A 10142-nucleotide genomic window follows, 5' to 3' on the forward strand; every position below is an offset into this window, starting at 1 on the left:
CCTTGTGTCATCCGACTTTTCCGACGTTAACATGGTTGGAGCCGTGTTATCGTCCCTTCCCCTTTCCGTGCTACCACATGTCTCATTGCCAGGATACGGTTTAGTAAGTTGGTAACCTCTTTCCGTGTACACACCAAACAGAGAGGCCGGGATGATGGTACCTTGGCCCAGGATTAAAGCCAGTCATTCGGTCAGGGGGCATGGGTGTTTCCGGTTGGGACCGAGAGGGGGGGCACCCCCTTATAGCGCGCGTATAGAAATTTGATCCCATGCTACGCGAGGTTGTAGCCTCCCCGACTCAAGGTTTTTCTTGAATGTTGCCGAGGGTGATCCCTGGCTTCGGATGGTTGAATTGGGTGTGTACTGGTTAGACGTGTTCCTTCCAGAACACCGTAGACGGAACTAGTCCCCGTGACTACTGAAATCCATTGGCTGTGGTTAGGTACAAACTCTGCAGAGTCAATTCTTTACAAATCATCGTATCCATGATCAGTAATGTAGACTTTACATCCAAATCACCTGGCTTGTTGATTTGGCCAGATGTTGACGAAGGCGATCTCTTGGATGAAGAGTTTGATAGCGCGTCCGACGCCTAGAGGAGTCCCAGTCAGTCCTGCACGATCCCGGATATTGGTCACTTGTATCGTTTACGCTTCCGCCACCCGCAATAAGTCTTCTCGAGCCTCACTTCGACGCTCGAAGAGTTGTAGTATTCTGGAATCATGTCACTCGTTTCGCGATGATATTTCCACCACCGTTTTTATCGTGAGTTAGTAGTTTGCCACCCTATCCGCCGTATTGTTTTATCGGCGTGTATGTAATAAATTGTTGGGCAGCCTCTGCTCAACTTTGTATTATATTTAGTACTCCTGGTATTTTTCTTCTGTGACCAATGTATTGTCTATCAGTGAGAAGGAATTCTTCCTCGCTGGTCCGTAACAGGGATTGGTTTCTCAATAATTATTTTATTGAAAAACCGGTCGTGACAAGCTTGGTATCAGAGCCAGGCTGACTGTAGGAAGCCACTAGGTGCGATCGCTAATCGATTATTAGCGTCTTTAGTGCTTCTTCAGCATTTTGCAATTGTAGCTATTTTCTGTTGGTCATCATAAAATTGATGACATGACTACTCAGAATTTTTGCCTACTTTTGTAGATGGCTGGCAGCGGCTGTGAGAATCGAGTGTTCACCAACGTGCCCGAGGGGTTTGTCAAGCTCCTCGTCTCCATCACCAAGCTCGCGATCGGGCCAGCAGCTCGCCCGGAGTTCACCCTCTATCAGCACAAGCTCAGTGACGACGTGTCTATGCACCAGGCTGTGGTGCAATTCAGGGGAGGACGATCTGCTGCTCGCCATTTCCGTTTTACGGGAAGGGCCATGCCTACGGAGAGGCATGCCATGCAGATGGCTGCCCGTGAGGCGATAGCTCGCCTTCGGGACATCCTTCCTACGATGAAGACTCGTCGCTACCGCTACCTCCCATGCCATGTGCCATACACCAGCCACTATGCGTTCGCCTGCCATCGGGGAGAGCGAGATGAAGCCATCGAGATGGTTGTGGAGTATCTCAAGGCTCTGGAGGAGTCTTTCGACAACCTCGTAGATGATCTTGTGGCTGCCCGCATGGACTTAGTCCGGGGCGGTCCTGCCAGCAGGAAGGAGCTTCTCCACACGGCGCCGCCTCTGACATTCGTCTCGTCTTCAGCCTCGTATGCACCGGCCGTTTTGGCCACTGCTCGCCGTCTGCCTACCACTGAGGAGTCCGACCAAGTCATCGCTCCTACTCCAGTCAGAGCCGCACCGCCTACCGCACGCGCTCTACCACCAGTCGCCCCCGCACCATCACCGCAGCGCAGCGTCGCACGCCAGGAACCAGCTAGAGAGGAGGAGGTTGATTCTCCTGGACCGCTGAGCCTTGCCATCGGCAAGGGGAAGGAGATCTTCACCATCTCCGACTGAGAGCACCGAGTAGCCGCGTGTTATGCCTGCTTGTATGATGTGTTGTTTTTATCTGTACACTAGTTTGCGTTGGTGTGTTTGCTGCCTTCCGGAGTAGTACGCTAGTTTTTAATAACATGTCTGGATTGTGTACGCACAACCTGAGTGCTGTATCTTGTGTTTGCTTTCGCATGTAAGATTTGTGTTAAGCACTTCTTCTCCGTGAAAATCATTTGTGTTTCTTGAAAACCTTGAAGCCTTTTTGGATTATTGCCTTTGCAAGGGTTTTCCTGCGCTACACAGCTTTTCTCATGGGTTTTGCAAATGATACCCCAGACTGGAAAAATGTCTCGCCCTTGGACTCGCTCTATGCCCAATCAGCCAGAAGAGGTTTACGGAACACAGACCAGCAACAATTTCACTCAGGGTCAGTCCAGCCAACAGGACAGCGAAGCGGCACTGTCTCAAGTATGCCGTCTCTTCGAGCAAAGTCAGCAACAACACCAAGAGATGATGAACCATGTCATCAACATGGGAAACCACCGTGAACACTATCAACCACATTCCAAGTTATCCGAGTTGCAGAAGACTCGCCCCTCAACTTTTGCTCACACCGATAGGCCGCTGGAAGCCGATGATTGGCTTTGTGAGATTGAAAGGAAACTGATTATTGCTCAATGCTCAGATCATGAGAAAGTGCTTTATGCACCACACTACCTTACTGGAGCAGCCGCAGCATGGTGGGAGAACTTCCTACACATGCATCCCAGGGAACACAACATCACCTGGGAAGAGTTCAAGGAAGGTTTCCGTGGGGCACACATCCCCAGGAGCATTCTAAAGATCAAGAAGAGAGAGTTTGATGACCTGAAGCAGAGAGGCATGTCAGTGACAGAATACAACGGCCAGTTTACCCAACTGTCTCGTTATGCCTACGACGAGCACATGACAGAAAACAAGAAGATGGAAAAATTCCTGGACGGCCTGGCACCAGCACTCAGATGCCAGCTGATTGTACACACCTTTCCGGATTTTAAGACGCTGGTGGACAAGGCCATCACCCTGGAGAATGAGTGCCGTAGTCTGGAAGATATCCACAAGCGGAAGAGGGACAAGACGACTCTTGCCCGCAGCAACCGAGGCAAGACTAAGGTCCCAAGGACAGACACGAGGAGATCCACGACTACTGAGCCAAGACCCGTCGGACAATTTCATGCCAGAGACAAGGAGTTCACATACCGTCCAGGGGTCACCTGCTATGCTTGTGGTCGGCAAGGGCATTATGCTAAACAGTGCCCGAAACCAAGAGACTCGGCACCCAAGCCGAACAATGGTGGAAACAATCCCGCCCCCAAGCGCAACAACTTCAATCCCAGCAACAACCACAGGAAGGGTCACTTGAACCATGTGACCATGGAAGAAGCGCAGAATGCCCCAGACATCGTGCTCGGTACGTTCCCTGTCAACACAGTACCTGCCACGGTTTTGTTTGATTCTGGAGCTTCCCATTTGTTCGTTTCGAAGAGTTTTGTTTCGCAACATGGTTTTCCGATACTCCCCTTGGAAAAATCTATGATCATCAAGTCCCCCGGAAATAAGCAAATTGCTCAGGGTTACTGCCAAGGAGTGGTCATTGAGTTCGAAGGACTACCATTCCACGCGAATCTCATCGTGTTGGAAAGTAAAGGACTGGATGTCATTTTAGGAATGGACTGGTTGACCACCAACAAAGGATTCATTGACTGTTTCAATCGGACAGTGATTCTCACTCACCATCACGGCAAGACTATAAGAGTTTCCGCTCAAGAAAGGCCACGATCACAGAAACCAAAACTGAACAAGATGGACATCGCAGAATTAAGAAAAGTGCCAGTGGTATGCGAGTTCCCTGATGTGTTCCCGGAAGAACTACCAGGCATGCCACCAGACCGAGAGATCGAATTCAGCATTGAACTAGCACCTGGCACCGCTCCCATTTATAAGAAGCCATATAGAATGGCACCCTCAGAATTGGTGGAGTTAAAGAAGCAGATAAAAGAATTATTGGACAAGGGATTTATTCGAGCCTGCTCCTCACCATGGGGTTCGCCCGTATTGTTCGCCAAGAAGAAGGATGGGACACTGAGACTATGCATAGACTATCGAGCCCTCAATATGGTCACCATCAAAAACAAATACCCGATGCCACGGATAAATGATTTGTTTGACCAGCTCGCACAAGCTAAAGTATTTTCAAAGATTGATTTGAGATCAGGATACCACCAACTGAAGGTACGAACAGAGGATATCCCCAAGACAGCATTCACTTCCAGATATGGGTTATACGAGTTCACAGTGATGCCTTTTGGTCTAACAAATGCCCCCGCATTTTTCGTCCACCTCATGAACAAAGTATTCATGAAATTCATGGACAAATTTGTGGTGGTATTCATTGACGATATTCTGGTTTACTCAACGACACCCGAAGAGCATGCTGAGCACCTCAGAGTGGTTTTGGGAGAATTGAGGGAGCATCAGTTGTATGCCAAGTTTAGCAAATGCGAATTTTGGCTAAGACAAGTTGGTTTCTTAGGCCATATACTGAACCAAGAAGGCGTAGCCGTAGACCCAGAAAAGGTCAAGGCCATACTGGACTGGAAACCGCCCGCCAACGTCACAGATGTGCGGAGTTTCCTAGGAATGGCCGGATATTACAGGAGATTTATTGAAGGATTCTCCACTGGGGCAAAACCTATGACCCAACTGCTCAAGAAGGACAAGAAATTTGTATGGACAGAAGCATGCGAGCAGAGCTTCCAAGAACTCAAGAAAAAGCTGACAACCGCACCAGTCTTAACTGTGCCAGACATACACAAGAGTTTTGAAGTATATTGTGACGCGTCCCGAAAAGGTCTCGGATGTGTGCTAATGCAGGATGGCAAAGTTGTCGCATATGCCTCCAGACAGCTGCGAAAACATGAGGAAAATTACCCAACACATGACTTGGAACTAGCAGCAGTTATACATGCACTCAAGGAGTGGAGGCACTTTCTGTTGGGAAATCGCTGTGAAATATATACGGACCATAAGAGCCTCAAATATATCTTCACACAGCCAGAGCTGAATTTACGCCAACGACGCTGGTTGGAACTGGTCAAGGACTATGACGTTGGTATTCACTACCACCCAGGAAAAGCAAATGTAGTGGCCGATGCCCTTAGTCGAAACCCCAGCCCGGACAGTGACGGTCAGCAAAACTTGAGGCCTGAGTTTCAGCGAGAGTTCACTCGGCTCAACATGATGTTAGTCTCTGAGGGCACCATATCGAACCTGGAGATACAACCCACCCTAGTGGAACAAATCAAGAAGGCTCAACAGGGACATCCCAGTATCGAAGGCATAAAGAAGAAAATGAACCGTAGTAAGACTTCAGAATTCGTCACGAACAGTGAAGGAACATTATGGTACCGGGACAGACTTTGCGTACCTAACATTGAGGAACTCAAGCAACAGATCTTGACGGGAAGCCACACCGCTCCATATTCGATCCATCCTGGAGGAACCAAAATGTACAAGGACATCCAGGAAAGATTTTGGTGGCACGGTATGAAAAGAGATATAGCCACATTTGTTGCTTGTTGCGATTCATGCCAGCATATCAAGGCCGAGCATCAAAAGCCAGCAGGGCTACTCCAGCCAAACCAAATACCGGAGTGGAAATGGGATGAAATAGGAATGGACTTCATTGTCGGATTACCCCGATCACAACGCGGAAATGATGCCATATGGGTCATCACAGACCGACTAACCAAGGTTGCTCATTTCATTCCCGTGAAGACTACCTACTCCACACAGAGACTGGCAAAACTTTATCTCTCCCGTATAGTTTGCTTGCATGGAGTCCCGAAGACTATAATATCAGACCGAGGCACCCAATTCGTCTCCAAATTTTGGGAACACCTACAACAAGCTCTGGGCACACAACTGGCTTTCAGTACAGCATACCACCCTCAGACAGATGGACAAACAGAACGTGTAAACCAAATCCTGGAGGATATGCTAAGAGCCTGTGTGCTCACCTATGGAACCAGTTGGGAAGAGAGTTTGCCGTATGCCGAATTTGCGTACAACAACAGTTACCAAGCCAGCTTGCAAATGGCACCCTTTGAAGCATTGTACGGGCGGAGGTGTCGTACCCCATTGAATTGGTCAGAAACAGGTGACAGCCGTATCTTCGGCCCAGATATGCTTAAGGAGGCCGAGGAAAAAGTTAAACAAATCAGGGACAGACTCAAGACAGCACAGAGCCGACAAAAGAGCTACTATGATCAGAAGCATCGTGAGGTCAGCTTTGAACCTGGTGATTCCGTATACCTCCGAGTATCTCCTATGAGGGGTCTGCAACGGTTCAAAATTGAGGGGAAGCTAGCCCCAAGGTTTATTGGACCATTTTGTGTGAAGGCACGAAGAGGCACGGTAGCCTACCAACTAGACCTACCCAAGGAGCTATCAGACGTCCATGACGTATTCCACGTCTCGCAGTTGAGGAAATGTGTGAGTAACCCGGAGAAACATGTACCTCATGAGGACATTGATATGCAACCAGATCTCACCTACAGAGAAAGGCCAGTAAAGATTTTAGAAGAGTCTGAACGGAGGACCCGTCAGAAAACGACAAAGTTTTTCAGGGTCCAGTGGAGCAACCACACCGAGGATGAAGCCACATGGGAAAGGGAAGATTTCCTCCGAGTAGAGTATCCATATCTATTTGAGGACCAGCAGAAATCTCGAGGACGAGATTTTTCCTAAGGGGGTAGGTGTTGTGACACCCAAGTTTTTATTTGGATTTTTCAAAAGATTTTATTTGACTTGAAGGGAGTGATTTAAAAAAATTCTTCAAGAGAACTCTCACTCTCAAATAAATTTTTTTATGGCAAAAGTTTTGTTTGGATCCACCCAAGATCTTCCTTTGGTCTTGGAGGTTCTTGCTTTTCATTTGGGCTCAAGACAAAATGTTTTTCATTTGAGAGAATAACTTTTGAAAACCTTTTCTTGAATTTGCACTATGGCTTTTGGAAAGTACTTTGCCACTTTCAACTATTCCTTCTTGCCATGGCATTAGTGCAAATCCTCTCTCCTAAACACTCCCTCACCTCTGGATCATGATTTGCATCAAATCCAGCAAGTTGAACCTCCCCATGTATTTATTTTCCATTCAAATTCTATTCAAATAAATTTCTGTCTTCTCTTATAGCACTTGGAGATTTACAAAGGAACTCCTTTTTCTGTTTTGATTTTTGCCACCAAACCTTTTTCCCCTCCTAGTCCTTTGAACCCTCAACCTGGAACCATGAAGATCCACTGGTCTCTAGTTCAAAAATTTCAAACTACATCAGCTGCAAGTTTGGACCAGATTTGCCAAATTTGGTGAAATTCATTCAAAACTTTCTCCAAAAATTCCAAGTAATTCATGCAGCCCCTGGGTGCTTTGAGTGATCATCTCACCAAGTTACAGCTCCAGAAAAATTTATCTCTTTACCAAAACCTACTGTCGAACACCTGCAATGCTTGGTCACTGTCAAGATTCAGTAAGTTCAGAGTTCAGTCAAGTGGCTGCTGTCGTTTTCTTCAGAAACGGGCGTCGATCTCGCCAGTACCCTCGTGTCGCCTTGCTCCTCGTCCTCGCCCTCTCGTTCCTGCACCGCACGAGTGCCTGGCATCTTGCGGGCGTCGGTGACGAGCAGCAGAAGGTGCGCCGCCCCGTGACCGACGCCGGCGGTGGCTTTGCGGGCGCCAGCGGGAGACACGGCGCCGTCGACTCCACCCAGCACCGTCCAAACCACCGGAGACCGCCGCGTGGCCGTCCACTCCCCCGAATGCGCTGCCGCTCTCGTCGTGAACCCCAGGGCGCGGAGCGCGCTCTCTGCCGCCGTTGAGCCCGTGCGGTCACCTCACCGTGGGCAGACGCCATTACGCCAAGACCAGCTCCGTTTAGCTGCAAAACGAGTCCCGTAACATCCACCGATGCTGCCCGACCGCTCAAACCCTCTGCCAACCCACTGCTCCGCCGTAATCGCTCGCCGGAGATTCTCCGTTCACGGCCACCCCGTCGATCTGCCTATAAATAGAGGTCCCGAGCTTCAACTCGAGCACCCACCAGCCCTACACTTCCCCTAGAGCACGCCCAGCCACTGGAAGAGCCGCGAGGGGGTCTCCTTCCTCGACTCCGGCCGCCGCGACCCGCCACGGGATCCAGCCCGATTCGCCCCCGTGTGTGCTCCGCAGCCCCCATTCTCTTGCCAGTAGCTTCTCCTTGCATCACCCGTTCTGACCCGCGCCCCAATTCGTACTTTGCAACTCTCCACCGGAGTTCCCCAACCTCACCCGAACCGCCGTCCGCCGGAGATAGTGTCGCCGTCGACGTGCTGCTCCCCGTTGGACGAGTCCACCACCCACCGACGTGGAAGAGGACACTGAAGCTCTTGGTACCCTCCGTTTCTCCTAACTCGCCGTGGTTCGACGCCGGCGTCCACAGCCGTCTTCGGGCGCCGGCGAGCTTTCAAACCTGAAATGCAGGCCCCGCGTGTCAGCCTCTGTTTTATTTCCCCGAACCGTTTTCTGTTGGCGCCTTCGGGCAAAATACGTTTTCTCCTTGCGCTTGCGCATTCCGAGCCGAAGCGTTTTTTGTTTTCTCAGTTAAAACCCTGGAACTTTTCTGTTTCATTACAGAAAGGTCCCTGGACAGAAACCTTTATAACTTTTTAATGAAAAGGTATTTTTGAATGATTCTTTTTCTGTCAATCTCCAAATTTTGTCTAGTTTTTTATGGGATTTATTTGAAAAATATTTGGCAAAGTTTCTGTGCATGTGTTGGTTTTCACGTTAGTACCCCGTTTCGTGATTGCCGTAGGTTCCGGGAGAGGGGACGGAGCCGCGAACTTCGCCGAGCTAGACTCCGACTTCTCCGAACCAGGCAAGCATGTTTGAACATTTGATATGGCAGATGTTTTGCATGTTCATGTGAAAGTTTGTGTGTGGCATATGAGTGTCGGTAAATATCTCGTTGCTTGTAAGGCAACGACCCGGCTGTCCCGAAGTTGCGATGACCTCTGATGAGAGGTGGCCTAATCATGTAGTGACATGAAGGGCAGCAAGGTGGTACTGTTGTAGCATGCCAGCCTTGCGTCATCCGACTTTCTTCGACGTTAACGTGGTTGGAGCCACGTTATCGATATTTTCCCGCATGTTCCAAAGTTGCGATGACCTCTGATGAGAGGTGGCCTAATCATGTGGTGACATGAAGGGCAGCAAGGTGGTACTGTTGTAGCATGCCAGCCTTGTGTCATCCGACTTTTCCGACGTTAACATGGTTGGAGCCGTGTTATCGTCCCTTCCCCTTTCCGTGCTATCACATGTCTCATTGCCAGGATACGGTTTAGTAAGTTGGTAACCTCTTTCCGTGTACACACCAAACAGAGAGGCCGGGATGATGGTACCTTGGCCCAGGATTAAAGCCAGTCATTCGGTCAGGGGGCATGGGTGTTTCCGGTTGGGACCGAGAGGGGGGGCACCCCCTTATAGCGCGCGTATAGAAATTTGATCCCATGCTACGCGAGGTTGTAGCCTCCCCGACTCAAGGTTTTTCTTGAATGTTGCCGAGGGTGATCCCTGGCTTCGGATGGTTGAATTGGGTGTGTACTGGTTAGACGTGTTCCTTCCAGAACACCGTAGACGGAACTAGTCCCCGTGACTACTGAAATCCATTGGCTGTGGTTAGGTACAAACTCTGCAGAGTCAATTCTTTCCAAATCATCGTATCCATGATCAATAATGTAGACTTTACATCCAAATCTATCCGTGTGAAAATCTTACCCCCGGTGAACAAGCTCAAGCGGAAAGATCTCAGATTTATTGTTATTCCAGTTGATGGACTAACTTTATTTTGTGTCCCATGCTTGTGATAATTTATGTCTCCGAGCTATTGTATTAATGAGTTGTGATATAAGCCCTTTATGTGACGTCGCGCAGACGTCCGACTGTGGCGTGTACTCGTTTCTCACTTTCGATATAAGCCCTTTATGTGACGTCGCTCAGACGTCCGACTGCGGCATGCACTGTCTTTACTTTCTGTTATAAGCCCTTTATGTGGTGTCGCCCCGACGCCCGACTGTGGCATTATTATTCTGCATTTTCCTCTCGAGGAGTCTTTCAGACACTCGTTTGGC

This window comes from Triticum aestivum, chromosome 2D, assembly GCF_018294505.1.
Source record: "Triticum aestivum cultivar Chinese Spring chromosome 2D, IWGSC CS RefSeq v2.1, whole genome shotgun sequence".
Lineage (NCBI taxonomy): Eukaryota > Viridiplantae > Streptophyta > Magnoliopsida > Poales > Poaceae > Triticum > Triticum aestivum.